Source organism: Channa argus, chromosome 1 (assembly GCF_033026475.1).
Source record: "Channa argus isolate prfri chromosome 1, Channa argus male v1.0, whole genome shotgun sequence".
NCBI lineage: Eukaryota > Metazoa > Chordata > Actinopteri > Anabantiformes > Channidae > Channa > Channa argus.
In genome coordinates, this window is record NC_090197.1 from 3,114,041 (window position 1) to 3,135,547 (window position 21,507).

The following is a 21,507-nucleotide window of genomic DNA, read 5'->3' on the forward strand; positions in this document are numbered from 1 at the left end:
AGCAAGTTTCACAGTCTGATCTGAAAAAGCAGAACAAACCACAACCACAGATACTTTTAGCATGTTTGTTAGTGTCTGATGAAAACCTCATTTTATGGTGGGTGTAGAAACAACTGGAGGACTCTATTATCAATGCACTTGAGCTTTAAAACCCACTGAGAAACTGCAAAATATTTATTCTTTCCTGTAGATAAAGTGTGACATCCCACTTCCAGCAGTCATTACTGGTTCTGGACTAGATTTCTACATTTATGTTATCAACTGCATCATTGAGCAGAAAGAAATATTAACATCACTGCCTGGAAAATGGCACAGTCCACTGTAGGGGTGTTTGATTTTGTATAAGACGCTTCTTCAGGTCACATGGGGGGAATCTGTCACGTTCTAAAATTATAGTGACTGATGATGAAACTGTCCTAAATAATAAAGAAGTGGCTCAATAGCTGCACATTCCAGGATCAGATGCCGGAAACTTGAAACACTGCCCTCACAAGCTCCAGAGAATCAACATTGTTTGAGTCACATAATCAATCAAAATCAATCAAAACTTTATTTATACGGAACCTTTTATACAGATTAATGCAATTCAGAGTGTTTTACGGATGATTGAAATGTTGATGAAACGTCTACCAAACAAGGAAAAAGCTAAAAGTCAAAACATCTACAAGCTCAGCTGCTTCCCTGAAGCATCAACATTATATCTGCATCCAGGTTTAGGGGTTCGGGGGTTTTGCATCTGCGGTGCATTTGCTAAAGTCAAAGTATCAGGCATTTAGTGCCCGTGTGTAATAAAACAGAAGTCTGTTATCCCCGACATCGAAAGAAGCTCAACTCCTAATCAATACTATTAAAGGTTTTCTGTTTGTTGCTGAAGTCACACACATCTGATTTGTGTTGTAATTAGTCTCAGCTGATATTAGCCATCCAGTCCATCAGGTCATGGTCTCACTTACTCCTCCCTGTAAGAACGGACTTTGTTCACACTCTGGGGCCAAGTTGGTTCTTCTGGTTTTCTCACACCCTAGTTTTGCTAATCCTTCTTGTTTAACTCTTGCCCAATTTTCTTAGCTTCCTTTGTTTCTTCATGCCACAGTCTTCCTAGTTGCAACACGTGCTCATGTTTAGTTTTCCAGTTTCCTCTGTTAGACCATGTTTAACTTTGTTCCTGTTGTGACTTTTCCAGTTTCTGTAACCAGGTTCGTGTTGCCCATGTTAAATCTCCATAGCTGCCCTTATATTCATGGTTGGCTTCTGGGTTCACGAAGTCTCGCTCATGTTCACAGTTTTTCACTTCATTACGTTTAAAACAATCTGAGCTTTACTGTGTTTTACCGTCAGTGTACAGTGACACAAGGAAGGTTCATTTACTGTCACACATTTCAAACTGTAGAATTCCAGTGAGAATCTTTAAATACTGTTTTTTTAAACGTCAAATGTGAATCCATCAAATCTGTTAGTGTGTCAAACACGTATTCATGCTGATTACAGTGATCAGATGTTTGAAGTTTTTAAAAAGGATTAAAGCAGAGTGTCGTAATCATTTCACACACTATGAGAAGTGGCTGCTGTTCTTAGCAATACGAGTTATTTTTGGAAATAGACTCTGCCCAAGTTTTCTATAAAAGGAAGCTACATGACAACACTTTAATACTTTAAACTGTCAAATACACGGCTATAAGCCTTTCTCTTGCCTATACACACACATAAAGACTTGAAGGTGCACATACATTTTTAAATTATATTTTTTTTGAAGGGTGATGAGTGTTTTTAGTATTTAATAAGATTTCATAAATTACACATTGTCAGAGAAAAGCTTAAAGTATAACGTGGCCACTTCCTAAATTTCTAACAACAAAAAACAACTAAATAGTTAGAATATTTAAATAGATATCATTCTAAATCTTTTTTAAAATTCTAACAATTCCTGTTTCTTCAGCTTTTAATTTAACAGCCATGAGCATCATACATTTAATTTCTTTACAAAACATTTTTCTAAATAGAGCTCCTGTAGCATATGTTGAAAAATGACTAATAGATAAGTCTGTCTTTTTATTTAAAGACACAATATGCAGCATAGCAACAGAACCCAAAGAAACGCTGCATTCTTTTAGATTTTGACTGTTCTTCCTAATCTGCTCCATCTTCCTCCACCGTTCTTTCATGAGTCAGGTTTGGCATAAATATCTGAATTATCGTTACACTATTAGTAAAACTTGAATGGGTTAATGTAATCCTACTACATACATGCAGTAACATATATAATGTAGTGATGCTGTCAGGGTTTCAGTCTGCATTTTCATTAGTGACACTATCAGGTCAAATCCTGCAACTGCACAAAGGAGACAAACTGAAAAAGGTAGAAAATTGAGGAGAATGTACAGTTGTTGGTGCAGGTGAATATCAATGCTGTGTGATTCACTGAGACCAGCAGGTGAAGCTGCAGTGTTTGTGCTGTGGTGTCAAATGCATGTGGACGTTCTGATGGAGACACCTGACGTCTGCGTTTGGTAAACACTGATCTGTCCTTGTTCATCAAGGACCCTTTTCCCCGCTGTTATATTCAGCTCAACACAAACATCAGGTGGATTTTCACTTAGTGACATCTTTCCTTTACTTTTACTGTAACACTGGGACAAACTTTGATTTTATCTTCACTGCTGTTCAGGCTGTTAAGAAACCAGAAAAGTCAGTATGTGTGTTTCTTCAAACATTTACTGCCAGTGTCAGCAGGGATTACAACATAAAGAAGATCAGTTTGAGCAGAAACACACTCATTAATAAACCAAGTGAAGACAAAGTGAAGCTGCAGTTTCCTGTGACTGCAGCACTTCCACTACTCTGTCTGCACCATAGAGCACAGAGGGACAATATCTATGGAATAAAGAGGATTGAACATGTGACACAGAATGAACAAGTCAACAAATGTGAGATGACTCTGAGGATCAGGAAGAACATTTCAGAGTTTGACAAACAGCTTCATCCCAACACTACACACGTCTCGGTCATGAGAGGAAGCAGGAAATCTACTTCTCACAGATCCAGTTTTTATCAACATTATCATTGTATCCACTTCGTGTCCATTTCCCTTGTTGATCACAGCATGATGCAACATTCAGGCCTGTAGCATTTCCCAGCTCTGCTGTGGCCCAGAACCTGTGGGACAAATCAAAAGTGGACTGAAAAAGTGGTTGGAAAGCTGCTCTCTGAATCCATCCCTGGGACTAATGATCATATTCAGCTTTTTCCTTCATCTGTTCTTCACTTTCTAAAGAGCAGAGAAGAGGCAGCTGCTCCTTCATGCTGAGATCAAGTTCAAGAAAGTTTGACTCTAAATGTTGAAGCTAGTTTTTCTTCCACCATGTTTGTTCTGTGTGAGGATACAGAGAGCAGCACACACATTCAATCCTCTGAACTGTGACCAGAGCTTTGAACCATGTTTCAATCCTGACTCATTGTTACTGCAGCTCATCACAGACTGGAGATGAAGACATCAAATCATGTTTAACATGTTACTGTTTTATGCTTCTAATGGCAAAAGAACAAAAACTCTTACGTTTCTGTCAGTGGTGAATCATCCACCCATTCCCATTGAAATCCTGTAGATGCTGTTTTGTTCTCTGTCGTCCGTAGACCAATCCAGGACTCTTCATTCTTATTCAGCTCAGTCACAAATTCCTAAAAGTTAACAAGAGACAGTAATCATTTCTCTATTCACTTCTCCATTTATAATGTTGTCCAGAGGTTATTGTGTGAAGCTGAAGGAAGAACTAGATCTCTTTGTTTTTCTCAATTCTCCATAACTCAGAAACATTAGCTCCTTATATGTTCTTTTGGACGTCAGTGGCAAAACAGGAAGCTACAACAGCACGTTGCATTTAAAATAGAAATTAAATGACCTTATCTCACACTTCCTGCCCTCCGGTCACTTTCCAGATGTAGTGCACAGCCCCATGGCCCTCACCTTTTGTTTTTACTCTTTTTATATAAGGCTGGTGCCTGCAGTGACTCATATCTGCAAGTTGGTCTCCACATTAGGTTCTATCCTCTGTCCTCAGCCACAGCGACTTGACTCATCATGACAACAAGGAGATTTTCCTTTTATGTTCATGGTAACTCACCAGTGCTCAGTACTGTGTCGTGTTGAGCTGAGCTCTTAGAGTTACTACTAATTTAGCTGTTCTCTGCTTATAAGTTTAAACTTACAGCCTTACAATCCTGCTACTTACTTTCAGTCCCTATGTTCATTATCTTTACTCTGGAGTGGCTTGCATGCTAGAGGCTTTGGCAGTACTCACATTAGAGCATCCCCTGCCTTATGCAAACTTTCTAGAATCCATTTCAGGACTAGTTTCTAGAGTATCTTCTCGTACATCTGGTTATTTATGTCATGTTAGGTATCAAGCTCAGGTTCCTATGTTAAAGTAACCATGTGATGTTAAAGTTCTAGTCTCCATGGTAAAATTGCTAGTCATGTTGAGCACCGGCTTTAATGCTACTAAGTCACACAGATGGGTCAATGACTATGAGTCACCCCATCATGATGTCGTATTGTTTCCTTCTCAAGCTTCAGTAATACACCCAGTTTGTGGGGTCTGCACCTGGGCTCTAAATCCAAAATGGGAGCATTTTTATGGTAAAGGACATTGCAGAGGATTAACCCCGTAAAGCAGCAGGCCCAGACACCATCCTAGAAAGGGTTCTAAGAGTGTTCTCAGGAGCTCCCTAGCTTGTTGTCCCAAGCTATTGTCCCTGTTAGTTTCAAGAAGTCCACGGTTGTCCCGGTGCCTAAATATGTAGCTGCGAATGCCAGTCCAGGGATTTTAACCCTTATCACCATGAAGCAAAAGGACACAAGTGACATCACTGTGGAGCCACACCAGTATGTCTACAGGAAGAATGCCTGCAGTGTCAGCTGTGATCAAGTCTGCTGTCACTCATCTGGAGGGCAGGGATTCGTATGTCAAGCTGCTCTTTCTGGACATTAGTTCCATTATTAATACCATTGTTTCACAGACATTAGTCAATAAAATGTTAGTGCTAAAACCATCTCTTTACAATTGGGTGTCTATGCCAAGGTACCGCCATACAAAATCAACACGTAAAAATACATAAAGAACAATGAAACAGAATGGCAGCTGTTCAAGCACAGAGGCCTCTCAAATACAACACATCTTCCTCATATAATTGTTTTTAGTTCAAGAGTTTTTGGAGATTATTCCACTACCATGGTGCATGGTAGGAACACACTGTTTTGCCAAGGTCTGTCCAAGCCAAGGAAACTTTCAAGAGTAAACACTTTGATGTATACACTAAGGTATTCTGGGAGATTTCCCTGCAAAGCTTTATGGATGAGCATGTACCAGTGTTGTTGTGTACAGATAGTTAAGGATGTCCAGCCAACTAAATCATAGCAAATGCAGTGGTGAGTTAGAGATTTTGCATTTGAAATGAAATGTAGAGAAGCATCATGCACTGAATTGAGCCTCCTTAATGTGGAAAAGGCTCCATGCATGTACAGTATTTTGCCAGAATCAATCATAGACTGAATGTGGCTTTCACAAGTTTTTTCTTTGCAGAGAATGTGAAACACAATTTATTTCTAAAATAGAAACCAAACTTTATTTTGAGTTTCTTAACCAAGTTAGAAATATGTATAATAAATAAAAGCTTTTCATCCACCCATATACCAATCAATGTACCATCAGATGTAAAAATTCCTAGATTGTCAAAGTTTTGCAAGGAAGCTTTTGACAAAATCGTAAACTTTGTTTTATGGGTCTTATGTTGTTGTTTTTTTTACACTGAAACGCATTCTTTGTGTGCTTGCAAACTTGGCTAATAAATTCCAGGTAATCAACCGTCTGTAGTGGAGGGACAAGAAACAAGCAGAGCAGGGATCTATGAGGACCTGACAATTGGCAAACCTGTCATATAGGCCACTACAGATATGATAATCAGGTTTTTAAGATGTTTCAGAAACACAGTGACAGTTGTCACTGTGTACACAGCCCAAATGTAATATGTAATAATGACATAATAAGGCCTGATGATGAGATCAGATCTCCAGATCTTCTGTAGGAAGCAGGTCACAGACTGACAGCAAGTCACTAACAAACTCACTCACCTGTGGTTAAGTTGACTTTGTCAATCCAAACAACCTTTGCAGGCTGCTTCAGAGCTTAAATACACTGCATTCCTGATGATATGCCACCAGTAGGTACCGTGGACATTGTGCACTAGAAAGCACTTAGTTACTATCTTGTTGTCATAAGATCAGCAGATCAGAAACACACACACACACACACACACACACTCTCACCTGTTCCTCTTTGCTGTTGATCATCACCAGATCTGATCCTCTGCTCTCACAGTCTGTTCTGCTCTCAGACCATTTTTTCTTCCCAGTGGGTTTTAAGTAACAACTGCATCCAAATCTCTTCCATCCTTCAGGACATTCTGGACAAACAAGATTTTTAAATTTATTAGAGTTATGGTGTTCATAGTTAAATAATCAACATTTATTTCAGGTCAATTATTTTAAAAATGTACATTTGCTTAATGGTTCACTGGTTTTGTCTAATAGAAACAGCCACTCAGCTCAACATTAAATTGTTATTAATAAAAGGTACAGTTATGTTATATCATGTAAAATGATGTAACACGGGTGTTTGCTGTTTGTCTTTCTCACCTTTAGTTTTTATGTTCAGCTTCTTTATTTCATCCTGTAGCTGACTGTTGTTTGCTAAAATGTAATGGGGAAAAAACATGAAGTAAAACTAGTTTAAAAAATATGAAAATCTTCCCTCCGTACGCAGTTGGATCATTTTTTTCACCTGTGATTTGATCCTGGAGCTCCTGTGACTGATTGTAACTGAGGCTCAGGTTGTTTAATTTGGTCTGTAGCTGCTCGTTGAAGATGCTGAGGTGCTGATTTTGTATTTTGAGTGAAGAATCTGAAAGGAAGGACAATAAACTAGGAGACAAACCTCAAATTATAAAACAATAGTGTTTGTAATTTTCAATTATTTTCTAATTATCAACAAATACAGACAGTGAGAAAACTCTCCAACAAATCTTGCTGATTGACAGTAAACACTGCTTATTGTTGGTTTTAGTATCTTTAGTAAAAAGTTATTGGCCTTTGAAACAAAAGGCTGAACTGAGCATCAACCTCAGTCATTTTCTGCACCCACTGACTTTTAACTTGCTGTCTGTTAAGCTCACATGGAGAATCAAACATTTTGGGTCTGAGCGATCAGGTAGTTATGTCGCGATTTGTGGAAATGCTGATAAAAGGAAGAAAAGTTTAGATGTGCTCGTATATCGACTGGAACCATAGCAGAGGGTCATGTAGCATTTTGTCCAGAACAACATTTAGTGTTGTTTTAGTTAGTTAGTTAATGAAACTAAGCTAATGAAAGCCAAAATCAGCAGGCCAGAGCTATTGTCTAAGACACAACCTGAGAACAGACGGGGTACCGATACATTACATATGTTTCTCTCTTGAATTTTTTTTCGGCTTATCCCATGAGTTCAGTGTCGCCACAGCGGATCATTGTCCACATGTTGATTTGGCACAGTTTTTACACTGGATGCCCTTCCTGACGCAACTCTCCCCAATTTCTACCAGGTGTAGACCGGCACTGCTTAGCTGGGGAGGGGAATGGGCTGTTAGGGGTTCAGTGTCTTGCCCAGAGACACTTCGACAAATAGCTGGGACCAGGGATCGAACCACTGACCCTGTGGACGCCCAACTGAGCTGCAAGGAAATATCAACTCGGTAGAAAAATTTATGTTAATTAACTTATGTTAATGTTTTCTATGGAAGATGTGTGTCTGTAGATGAACCTAGAGACACAAAGGAGTCAAACTGAGCATTCTGCACTGTTTATCTGACATTCTGTTTAAGTGGTCTCTACGTTGGACATCTGATAACTTCAAAGTGGACATCAACACTTAACAGTTTAGTTTTGTGGAACAGTATTAGAATTTGTGGCATTTTACTGTTCTAAAGAAATTACTCAATGCTTGTTTTGTGAAAAAAGCCTTAAACTCATTCAAACCTTGAGGTGAAACACTGCAGTAACTACTGCCTCTGTTTCTGTATATACAGACTGTATATACATGTTTTATTTTCACAAAGACAAGGAAGAAAAAACTGAGTATTCTTCACAGACTGAAGCTGGTAGCAACATTTGGTACAAACACGTCATCATTGTTCTTTACATGTACAGTTTTACCACATTGTCACAAACATGCATCAATGGATCTGGTTCAGTGTTTGCTGCTCAGAGCTGTTTTATCTTACAGTTTATGGACAGGAAGATGATTACAGCCGTCATCAGGAGACACAGCACTCCCAGACACAGAGCAGCTCCTCTCAAAGACTTATTGTGGACTGGAAGATGGTTCTGAGTCTGTGGTCCTACAGAATCCAAACACACAGAGCAACTTTATTAAAGGGCAGCTTCGCTGACATTCAACTGGCTTCCTACGGTGCTACTTTAAGCTGCACATGCTTCTACTTCTATTTATTACTAATTTTGGTTAAAAAATTCCCCTAGATGATGTCATAGAGAGAACTTTTGAAGATGTGTGGAGGAGCAGGTCAACCAAGATAAGAATCTCTGTAGTGTGAGCAACCAGATGACATGATCAGAACTAAAAAAACAAACATCAGATTATGTCATAGGGAGGACGTCCTCAGGCTTGGTTTATAACCAGAATAGGACATAAAAAACTCCTCCAGATGCATCGTGAGTGTTGTTTTCTTAGTCAGTACCTATCATTCTCTGCTGATGTCGTAACATTCTACTCACAAACCTCACAAACGATCACTGATGACTGCAAGCTGAATTGCACAACATCAACCAGCGAACTACAGGAAACAGCAGCAAAGCATGTGTGTTCATACTCTACAGTAACGATTGTAGGAACACAGAGACAGGTCTGATTGAGTGCGGGTTCTTGGGGTTGTAGAGCTGAGCTGAACAGAGGGAAACCTCAGTGTTCACACATCGGACCAACATGAATTAATGAATCGCTGTACCACAAAGACATAAAGAGTATTGTTTAGAGTATTTGTCTTATTTTCTAACTTACCTCTTTCCTGTGACCGAAAATCATCCTGAGAATGTCTGATACAGTCTGCGTTGTCGTAGATAACCACCTCTCTTTCTCTGTACTGTCCCTGATTTTCCTCCATCCATTGGTTATTTCTCACGGCCATATGTTGATTAGCAGAAACGCGTGTACATGGAGTACATGTACTGTAAATACACCGGCTTAAGGCTTCACTGATGCTGTGAGGATTTTGTGGTCAGTTTTATGTCTGTTACAAAGAACATTGAGGAAGTGGTACAAAAAAAACCAGCTGATATGCATCATTTTGTTGATGTTGAAGGGGAAAAAAAACGTCACTGCAGTTTGTGGTTTTCTTCAGAAAGCAGAATTAATGTCCCGTTCTTATGAAACCATTTTGACACATGATTAAGACAAAATTGTAAAAAAGAAAATTCTTTTTTCAGATTCAGATTCATTTTTTTGTGTGACAGTTTAAAGTTAAAAACAACACACATATATAACAACACACTGTTACATATGTTGCCATATATACTATATATATATATATATATATATATATATATATATATATATATATATATATATATATATAGATATAGATATAGATATAGATATAGATATATATATAGATAGATAGATAGATAGATAGATAGATAGATATAAGAAATATACATATGTAGCCATATATAACAGTCCTTCCCTCCCAAACACAGAAAAACTGATCATAGTTTGCACAAGTTCATTTATCTCTGTTGATTATAGTTGTGCACGATGTAGCAACACCATACTTTCGTTCCTCTAGGACAGAGGGTACAATACTGGGCAATTCTGCCACCATCAGGTCAAATCCTGCAAAGATACAAAGCAAGACAAACATTTAGTGACTAAAACTCTGAGCAGTGAGGCTAAACAATGAGTTTTTACTGGGGTAAAGAAAGTGCAAAGTCACAAAGAGTCACAGAGTAAAGTCACTACATCACATTATTTTGTAATTTGTACATTTTTCTGTATTTACTTCTGAGTAATGCAGCTTATTACATCACGTTAGACTCTTTGGGATATCAGAGAGAAAACAGATGTGCAGCAAAGCTCTGAAGACCCAAACATCTTAAATCACATTTAAAGGACAACTTCACTGATTGTGAACTTGCTTCCTTTGGTTCAAATTTGGGTGATACATGTTGATAAATGCCATTAAACCTTCCTTTGACCTCCCTATATTGAAATATCCCTTTTATTCTATCTGAGAAAATGCCTCCAGATGACATCACTTGGAGGAACCTTTAGTTCAGATTATGTCCTCTTGTTGCTCAGACTATCGAGTTTTTAAACATGGTCAACCTGCTTTTCCAGATCTCCTCCAGATGACATCATTTGAATTCCTAATGATGAAAAACTTCTTTTAATTGTTCTGGTCACCGTATGTGCTCCTGTTTTCTCCTCTGTAACTATTGCATCTTAGTCCAAGCTCCAGCACACAAGGCTCCACCTTCTCATTTTAGAGTCTTTCAAAATTATTTTAATTTATAATAAACTTTGTATCTCATATGTAAAGTGACTAAAGAAATATCCTTAGAACAAAGCAGTTCAGTTACAAAAAATGGAAATAATGTAAATAAAAGTCCAGATTCCAGAAGCACGGATAAGCTATAGTGTACATTTTAACTATATAGCTTATCTGCGCTTATGGTTTTAAATGAAGTATTTTTAATGTTTAGAAAATTAAACAACCCTCATTTAGCTTGACATGTGAAACACACAGAAAGTTTCCTTCACAAACTGATCTGAAAACATAAACAGAAGTTGAATTGACAATGAAGGAAGCAGCAGCAGGACAAACCACAACCACAGGTACTTTCAACCTATTTGTTTGGTTTTCATTGTTGTTATAAAAGCCTCTGAAGGATATTAGGATCCATGCACTGGAGGTAAAAAAACCTTAACAAAACCCTGAGAAACACGTCATGCTGAAAGGTGTAGTGGTGCATGGTGCAGAGTTAAAATCAACCATCACTAATTGTAAAAACTAAACATACACAATCAGCAAATAGTGGATCCAACTGAAAAAAATAAAACCGTTTACACAACAGAGGTGCAGCATTTTACCAGCCTAATGTTGGACACTGACAGTTTTGTAAATGATAAAAAAAAACATCACATAACTGAAAGTCTAATTTGTTTTGGAAGTTCCATCACTTCTTGTATTTTCACCAGAATTAAGACCTCATAAACACGAGCTACAGGGCTCCCTCTGCTGGGCTAACATCAATTGCATGACAACCAGACCTTCACTAAATGGACTAACTGTACAACTTAGAGTCACTTTAAGTACTTAAGATGACTTTTTAAAACTTGAATTTAGTACTTACTTAATATTAATTCACAGTTATTACATTAACATCATATACATCAAAGAATATGTATCATTTTAATCCAGGTCAACTGCTCTAAATTAGCTGCATACAGTTGTAACCAAATCGCATTTAGTTTCAATCAAAGCTTTATTTATATAACACTTTTGGTACCTTTTTAGAAGAACATTTCATTTCCTAGGAGGAGTCTTTGCTTTAATTTCATAAACACTGTCCCAACCCTTCACACATCTTGTTCTCATCAGTAAGCGCAGGCAGTACCTCAAAGATTCAGTTTCTTATCCTCATATCTGCTTTCTGTCCATTTTATTGTTGCTCATAGCACATTTAACTCTCTTATTTCCCAGAACCCGTGGGAGAAATTCCTATTGTTGGGCTGAATTTTTCTTTGTTACATTTAATAGAAAATGTGGGGGCTGATGATAAACGTGCGTTTCTGTCCTACATTTTAACACTTGGTTCTGTTCATTTCTAACAATAACTTTGATGAAACTGTAAGTCATCCTGTGATTGTAAAGAAGTGTTTTTCTCTTTTCCTCTATGTTGTATAAACTAAAAAAACAAAGTCCTCCTATAATCCAACATTTGTTAAAATATCAACAAATTGATCATTGATTAGTGGATCAGAATATATTTAGACATTTAGAGCAGAGTTATACAATTTAAAGATTTGTTAATTTACATTATTTCTGACTAATTTCAGCGCCAACAAAATGCAGAAACAAAGGCTTTGAAGTACAAAGATTGTATGTATATTACTTTCATATTTCACAGTTAAATATTACTGTAAAATATTACTGTAATATTTATTAATAGGACTGAAGTGGATCCCAATACTGATTCATTTCACACAGACAGGTCAGGTTGAATTACATTCACTTTACTAGATGTTTCATTTTACAATTCACATTATAATCTTTATGTATTACCTGTAAATCTACCTCAGGGCTGCACCATATCTTTCTGCTCCTGATAGTAACTAGTACCCAAGTTGTTAAATCTGGTCTGTAGCTGCTGTTTTTTTGTTGACACTAAAATAAAACTTTAGGTTAAGTTAGGTTAGATGGCAAAACCACATGTGTCATGTTGTGTAGTGATCATTATTAAAGGACACAATGTCTCACGCTAGTCTGGAATCCTGGTCTCCTGTGGAAAAGTCTTCTATCTTGTTTGTTTTAATAAAACTGACTTTGTTACCATTACTGCAAATCTCAAACAGATGATTCAGATCGGCTTATTAGACTGGACACTCCTACACGGACACAAACACACAACATATGTATCTGCCCCCTGATGGTCCTTTCCTGCATTTTTTCAAGTCTAAGTGCTCATTAATATATATTCAGCTTTTTAGGCAAACCACAATCCCATCACAATTTTCTAGCTGTTTATAATTTTAGTTTGTTTTACCTCCTTCCTGTGGTCATTTCTCCTTCAGTTTGGTTATTTATATTGTAAAAAATGTGTTCTTGTAAAACTTTATTTCCCTTCATCTTCCTTCACCCTTCAGAAAAAGGCTTCCGCTCCACCCACAGCACAGAAACAGCTTTGGTCAGGGTCACAAATGACCTTTTGATGGCATCAGATCCTGGCTATCCCTTTCTACTCATTCTCCTCGACTTACTTGCAGCCTTGACTCTGTGGATCACCACATCCTATTCAATCAATTCCACTGTGACGTTGGACTGTCTGGTACTGCCTTGGTTGGTCGTGACATCAGCCCACAGATTGTATCTGTTTTTTTAATAACTGCTCCTTGCTTGTTTAGTGTTTGTGTTTATGTGTTTATGCTTCTTTTTCTTGTAGCACTCTGAGATTTGTTTTTAATGAAAAGTGCATTATAAATGAAATGTATTATTATCATATTCATTCAGTTGTATCACATCTAACTACGTTGTTTTGCAGAAATATCTGACAACATCTTGTTGATCAATATCGATCTGTTACCGGGCTGCAGTCAAATTTCAGCGTGTTTAGCAGTAAACAGTACCAGCTGGAGTGGATTGTGCTTCACTAATTCTTGCAGGGATCTGTGGTCAGGCTCTAGCTGGTACAGAGAACACTGTGGGAGTATCACCAAGAAACCCAGCAGATGCATCATTTTGTTCACTTGATGATAACTTGTATCTATGAAGCAGTTCTGACTAATTCTAAAAACATGTATCTCACTTTCTTACATATATGTGGTTTGACTTAAATATCTGACGTCTTCCTGTTGTCTTATGTTAAACAGTTACACTGCTGCAGTAAAACTCTAAGGGACTAAAAGTACAGTAATTTAAACTGTACTCATACTGTCTGGGTGTATTGGTCAGTTTTTGGTCGGGTTCAGTGAACACTGAAAACACATGGAAGTAATTTGAGTTTCTTTGTTTTGAAAATGCAACTGTGAGATGACTCTGAGGATCAGGAAGAACATTTCAGAGTTTGACAAACAGCTTCATCCCAACACTACACACGTCTCTGTCATCAGGAGGAAGCAGGAAATCTACTTTTCACAGATCCAGTGTCTATGAACCTTATAACTAAAACTACTTTGTGTCAGTTTAAGTTGTTGATCACAGCATGACACATAGAGCCAGCCTTTGGGATTTCCCAACTCCCCTGTCGCCCAGAACCTGTGAAACAAGTAAAATAGTTTTAACCTGGGTTCATAACATAAACTCAAATCTCACTGTTTATATTTCAGGTATATTCAATATTAGTTTTTTGTTTTTTGTGAAATTGTGGTGAGATGTTGCTGAATTTGTAAGTCTAATTCCAAATGTGTACTGAAACCTGGATCCAGGACTCTGCTCAGAGTCCACCAGCATTTTTTCTCTTCCTGCTCTGATTCGTGCCTTTTAGTGTTTCTCTGTCTGCTAGACGTTTCATTCACAATCAAACACACTTGAATAGCTTCAAGGCTTTATAGATGTTACATTTTAATGCTTTAGAAAATTGTAATAATAGAGTTGCATAAAACCTTATCAAACTAAGTAGTGTCCAGGACACACTGACAACAAGTCAGTGTTCCAAGGTGGGATGGTTTATTATTAGCTATGTTAGAAATCACCTTTGGCATTTTAATGGGGATCAGAACATGGAACGTATTCTGTATTTTTTATTTTTTCAGTACCCTGGTCTCTCTTTCATTCTTATTAAATGAAATCAGTGGTCATCGCATTTGTTTGACATAGCTTGCAGATGTATTTCTTTGTGGCACCTTGTGGTTACATTTTGTAGGTATTCCCAATAATGTTCTATGAATATTTAGGACATAAACTCGAAACAAATACAATACTTCCAATAATACTAATATAATTTTTCACTAATTATTTGACTTTTTTTTATAGTCAAAATGAACTTTCCTGCAGACACATGTAAGATACCCAACCTAAGAAAAGAATCTAACGACATTCATGTAATATCATAAAGTAATCTGTAATAATACTAAAAAAAAGTAGTGATATTGCTGGGATGTATTACTAGGGAACGTTCAATCGCCTGGCACTGCTGATCTAAGACTGCAGGTTCAAGTTGTTCCATCAGCTTTTTTATTTTCCTTTTGCAACATTTGCTTCCATAGACTAACACCGATAAAATTTAGTATGTGTCACTGTGCTACGTTTGATGGGACTGTAACAGAAACAAAAACTGCCTCACCTTTCTTTCAGTGGTGAGCCGTCAACCCATGTCCATTTTAGTTTTGTTGAAAACAATACTGTCCATAAACCAATCCAGAACTCCCCATTGTTGTTCAGCTCCATGGCAAAATCCTAGTAGTTCAGAAAGAGTTCAAGTAATATTAGATTCTGAAGTACAGTCAAAACCTAAATCTACTTAAAACTTCTTTATTCTCCACATTGCAGAAGCACTACAACAGATGTAAATCGAATCCCTCCCACCAACAAGTTTAACGTTACATGTTTAATATATAATAATAATAGTAATAATAATAGCTTTACTTATATAGCACTTATCAAACAAAGTACAAAGGGCTGTACAGTGAAAAACAAATCAGGTTAAAAATATAATTTAAATGATTCAGGTCAGATTTTCAAAGGTTGACACGCAAAGTGAGTTAAAAAAATTCCATTAGTGCAGGTGAAACAAGGAATGCCATGTCCTCAGAATGAAAAAAAGTACAAAATTTCATGGCACAATGCTCATTAAAAGCATGTGAACACTTGGGACGTGGACAGTCCATAACAATCTGTAATTCACAACTAAAAACAATAGGCTTATGGTCAGGCTAAGCAAACATTTTCTGTTGTGAAATACCAAGACGCAGACTAAAAACAAGTTTAATAGTGTGACCACTAGTATGAGTTTCGCCAGATACATGATGCTTGGTTACATTGAAAACGTCTGCGGTATGACTATTAGAAGAAATGTCAGTGTGAATATTGAAGTCCCCACAAAGAACAACTCTATCCTACTTTAAAACAAAAGAACGAGCAGTTCCTGGGGGCAAAAGATTATTTTTAAATAATTTCCCGTAAGTAGCAACAAGTCCACCACCGTTTCCAATGGCTCTGGGGAGACCTAAGCAGTTATAGTCACACATTAATCAAAGCCATGTTCAGCTTCCTGTGCTGTATCAAGGTAGGTGATGATCCTGGAGTGTTAGTCACAATCTTTATATGTTGATTATTGCAGTTTTGTGTTTCACAGCGTAAAGATTAGTTTGTTTTAACATAAAACACGTGGAAGCCAAAATTTATTTTAGGGCCAATCAGACTTCAGAACTAAACTTTATTGGTTTAGAAGATTTCTGTTTTACATCACTATTTCATTAGGTACACCTGCACAATCTAATTCAGTCCACTGAAGCAGCTTTGCCATGAATTGTACTTGTACAGGGTTCTACTGTAACTCCTCAGTTTTTATGTCGAAACTTTCTAAAAGTGACAATTGTACTATGTAATTATTATTGAGGTCTCAACCATTAAGATGTGGTTCTAATGTTTTGACCCCCCTATTTAAATGAATGGGAGTGCTATTTTCTAACTATTTGTGTCCATTCATTCTACATTTACATCACAAAAGAACTGGAAACAAGCCTTTACTCTTCCACTGCAAATGTTCAATGATTTCAACAAAGCATAAAAATCAAAACAAGGCTTTATTATTACCAGCGCACGGATCCAAACAGTGACCAAAAAAACGGACACAGATGAGGTTGAATTGCAGTCACTTTACTATAAATATAATTTATCAAGAAACAGGTTTACGTTTCTCCAGGAAAATAAATCCATCAGGGTCTAGACAGGAAGCAGTATAGATATCAGATCACTGTGGCTCCATCAAAGATCACACAAGTGTTAAGACAAGAGTGTTAACAAACACACTCACCTGTTCCTCTTTGCTGTTGAAGATTATGAGATGTGATCCTCTGCTCTGACAGTCTCTCCTGCTGTCAGACCAACTTTTCTTCTCAATGGATTTAAAGTAACAACTGCACCCGAATCTCTTCCATCCTTCAGGACACGACTTCCCTGTGAACAATAAGATAATATAAATAATAACATGTTCATGTTCATTTGCAGAGTGAATCCTATCTATTATGGATTTTGCCTGTTTACTTCTCACCTGCAATTTTATCCTGGACATGTTTCATGTCAGTCTGTGACTGATTGTAACTGTTGCTGAGCTTATTGAAGTTGATATGAAGCTGATTATTTTCTATCGTGACTGAAATATCTGAGGAGAAACAGACAAAAGGCTTTCTAAGAGAATGCAGTAGTTTGTGCTTTGACCTGCCAAGTGTTGAGCTCAGTCAGACATTCAAGAACTAGAAGGTCCACAGTAGTAAAAATATCAAGCAACAAAAAAGAAACAAAGCTACAGCTGTGCAAAACTAAATAAATCCCCCCTGACTTCAAGAGGGTTTAAATATAAAATGTTTTGGAACATTATGGAATAAAAGTCCTCACAGCGTGTGATGATCCCAGCCAGAATCAGAAGATACAGAACTCCCAGAGACACTGTAAAAACTCTGAAACTGCTGTTTCTGCCAGCTGGAAGCTTCTTCTCACTGTGTGGTTCTACAGAAGAAACACAAAACAGAAGAAACACAAAACAGTTACAATCAGTCACAGACTGACATGAAACATGTCCAGGATAAAATTGCAGGTGAGAAGTAAACAGGCACAGAAGACATTGTCATGAGCATTAAGTTATAAGATTCAATTCAATTCAACTTTATTTATATAGCGCCAATTCACAACAAAGTCATCTTAGGGCACTTTACAGAATAAAGTCAAGATTATAAAGATATATAAAGAGAACCCAACAATTCCCCCTGGAGCAAGCCATAGGCAACAGTGGAGAGGAAAAACTCCCTTTAACGGAAGAAACTTCCAGCAGAACCAGGCTCAGGGTGGACGGCCATCTGCCTCGACCGGTTGGGGTGAGTGGAAAGGGGAGAGAGAAAAGAACAGAGCAACAAAAAGCAACAACAAAACATCGGGCAGGTTGGTAGGACCAGTAGCTGCACGTTGGAAGACACACAGCTTCAAAGCCGGGGGACACCTGCAGAAAGGGACAGAGAGAGGGGGACAGAGGAGGACAAAGATAACTAGGGGAGAGAACACACAGAGTTAATGACATACAGTGGTGACAATTGCGGGGTGAGAGGAGATGAGAGATGGTCAAGAGGAGGAAAGGAGCTCAGTGCATTGGGGGGTGGGTCCCCCAGCAGTCTAAGCCTATGGCAGCATAACTATAACTAACTATATGCTTTATTAAAGAGGAAGGTTTTAAGCCTAGACTTAAAAGTAGAGATGGTGTCTGCTTCCCAAATCTGAACTGGGAGCTGGTTCCACAGGAGAGGAGCTTGATAGCTAAAGGCTCTACCTCCCATTCTACTTTTGGAAATTCTGGGAACCACAAGTAGGCCTGCATTCTGAGAGTGAAGTGGTCTACTGGGATGATATGGTGCTATGAGGTCTTCTATATATGACGGAGCCTGACCATTCAGAGCTTTATATGTAAGAAGCAGGGTTTTAAATTCTATTCTAAATTTAATGGGAAGCCAATGGAGAGAAGCTAGTGAAGGTGAAATATGATCTCTCTTGCTAGTTCCAGTCAGCACTCTTGCTGCAGCATTTTGGATTAATTGCAGGCTCTTTAGTTACTGGGACATCCTGAAAGTAGGGAATTACAGTAGTCCAACCTAGAAGTAACAAATGCATGGACCAGTTTTTCGGCATCACTTTGAGACAGTATGCTCCTAATTTTGGCAATGTTCCGTAGGCGGAAGAAGGCTGTTCTAGAGATTTGTTTTATATGTGAGTTAAAGGACAAATCCTGATCAAAAATAACTCCAAGGTTCCTTGCAATAGTGCTGGAGGCCAGACTTATGCCATCTAGTGTAACAATATGGTTGGACATCATATCTCTGAGATTTTTGGGCCCAAATACTATGACTTCAGTTTTGTCTGAGTTTAAAAATAAAAAATTGTGGAACATCCAGGCCTTTATGTCTTGTAGGCTTGAAGCTTTATTAACTGATTATTTTCATCTGGTTCCATAGATAAATATAGCTGGGTATCATCAGCATAGCAGTGGAAATTTATGGAGTGTTTTCTAATAATGTTGCCTAAAGGAGACATATATATAGTAAAAAGTATTGGTATAAGTATAGTATAATATATAATATAGTATAAGATAAATACATAAAAACAAAACTCAACAAACAGTGACACAGGCACACACGTACTTCCTTACTATAGTAACCATGTGCATCATGTTTTGTTACAATCATCATTAAAGCACAAAATGTCTCTTACTAGAGTTGAACTCTAGAGTGGAAAAGTCCCGTGTCTTCTTGTACCATCCACCACCCTGTCCACATCCCTATGAGACTTTATACTCAACGTATAATCTTTAGATATCAAATATTGAAGCGTAGGGGAGTGTCAGTCACTAATGCAAACAGCTACCCTAAGTGTCAGCATGTAACAGACAGACTGGTCCTGCACTGTCAGCTCTAGTTGGACTAGGACACCATCTTTTTGACCATTTTGACATATCAAATCTCTGTCAGTTGCGGTCAGCTTGTTCAATAAGACATCGATGTGATTGGCTGTTTAGCTTAGTAAATCAGTGCATAAGAAGGGACTGCGATATTAAAAACATCACTACAATAAGTAATTTCTTATCACAGTGTCTCTGCTTTTGGGTCCTCTACTACAACCCTTACATGATCTGCTTAGTATTATAGGTAATTACTCTGATTAACTAAAATGTTTAAGGTCCCTCTTAGCCTTATAGAATAGTAAAGTGTTCTTCTAAGACCTCCATTGACCTTAAGTTCATGTGTGCTTGTGTCTCCTTTGTACTTAGCCTTAATCATTTCTGGCCTTTGCTTTTCTGTATTTGCTTGTATATTTATTGTGCTGTTTCTCTTCAGTTTCAGTATCACGCACTGTTTGACTGCAGGAGTACAAGGAAGTGCCACTCTGAAATTGTTGCGTATAAACAGGAAGTGTGTCTCTCTATAAGATTTTGTAGAGGGTAAATTCATTCCTAAGAATAAAATGTTTAAAATTGCTTAACTCTTGCCTTATGTCTGCGGTCTACACACAAGATTTGAAAAACCTATTTCCAGGTGACCGTATACACACTTTATTTGTCTCTTCTTATTGAACTACAGTTACAGGAACTGGAATGATGGACAAAAATCTAATTTGTTTTTTCAACAGCAGTGAAATAGAACAGACAACAGCTATTTAAAAGGAATTCAAAATTCCAAAACACTAATAGTTAATATTAGGATGAAGGACATTTTTTGAAATATTCATACTCACCAGCTTGTTGTGACTCATTATCCTGATCTCCATCCTCCATCATTTCCACCTCAATGTTGTCTCTCTCTCCTCTGATATATTTCACCCTCAGATCAGACTCAGTTTGAATTTCTGTCGACATGTTGATGAACTAAAGAGCTAAAAACTAAGTGAACTTCTTTGTGACCAGTCTTCATTGTCTGTTTCTGTCTGAGTCAGGCAGCTTTGAACAGAGAGCATCAAGGAAGTAGCAGCCGGACAAACCACAACCACTGACACAACCCATCATATCTAATTGAGAGTATATATCTATACATTGGAGTTTGAACTTCTATTAAAGAAACCTAAAGTCATGCGAAAAATGTTTGAAATATTTTCTGAGCCAATTTGCAGAAGTGTGAAAGTGTTGTTCACAGCAGCCCTGAGAACATAAATGCAGTTCTCAAAGCTTCTTTCCTGTTGGACCACACACACAATAGAACAGAGAAGGGCTGTTTGTGACACAGGAAGTGTAGAGTCAAAAATAGAAAATGTCTTGTCTTTCTTAGAAACTAACTTCATGAAGTATTTACATTTACATTTAGTCATTTAGCAGACGCTTTTATCCAAAGCAGGTGAGGTACAAAGAAGCAAAAATCTAAGTCAAGGAGAAAACATCAAAGCAAAGTCCTATCAGAATTGACATGAACATGAACATATTGTAGTTTTAGTAATATTATTTTTCCTGCTGTTCTTAAGTAGACAGCTATAGAAAACTTTTAAAATTAGTGGATGGATCCCATTTAAACTTAGAGACAGATCCTGTGTGATTGGCTAATGTTGACACCAACTAAACATGTTCATCTACTGTCATGTTAAGAGACATGACCTCTGGTCTGTGGCATAACAGTTTAATTCTTTTTCCACACAATCCTCAAACATGTTAAAGACACACTACACATCCTTTCTTGCAACTCATAACATTACACTTTAAATGTCTGAGCATCTTTTTTAAATAAACGACATTTAGGCAACAACAACGACTCTTATATTAGTTTCAGCAGCAAAACACTCATTGACTAGGTAAAGACAAAGTGAAGCTGCAGTTTCCTGTGACTGCAGCAGTTTAGTGGGACTACAGAGTTAGTAAGTCCACATGTAGTTGTTGTGTGGACGACTTCCAACCCCACTACTCTGTCTGCACCATAGAGCACAAAGGGACAATATCTATGGAATAAAGAGGATTGAACATGTGACTCAGAATGAACACGTCAACAAATGTTAAGTGACTCTGTCGA

The 21,507-nt window shown here is 37.6% G+C and overlaps 1 pseudogene; it reads right to left on the bottom strand.

Annotated features, from left to right (window-relative positions):
• Positions 1–3,002: 3,002 nt before the first annotated feature.
• LOC137102271 (uncharacterized) lies at positions 3,003–20,372 on the bottom strand (annotated as a pseudogene).
• Positions 20,373–21,507: the final 1,135 nt, after the last annotated feature.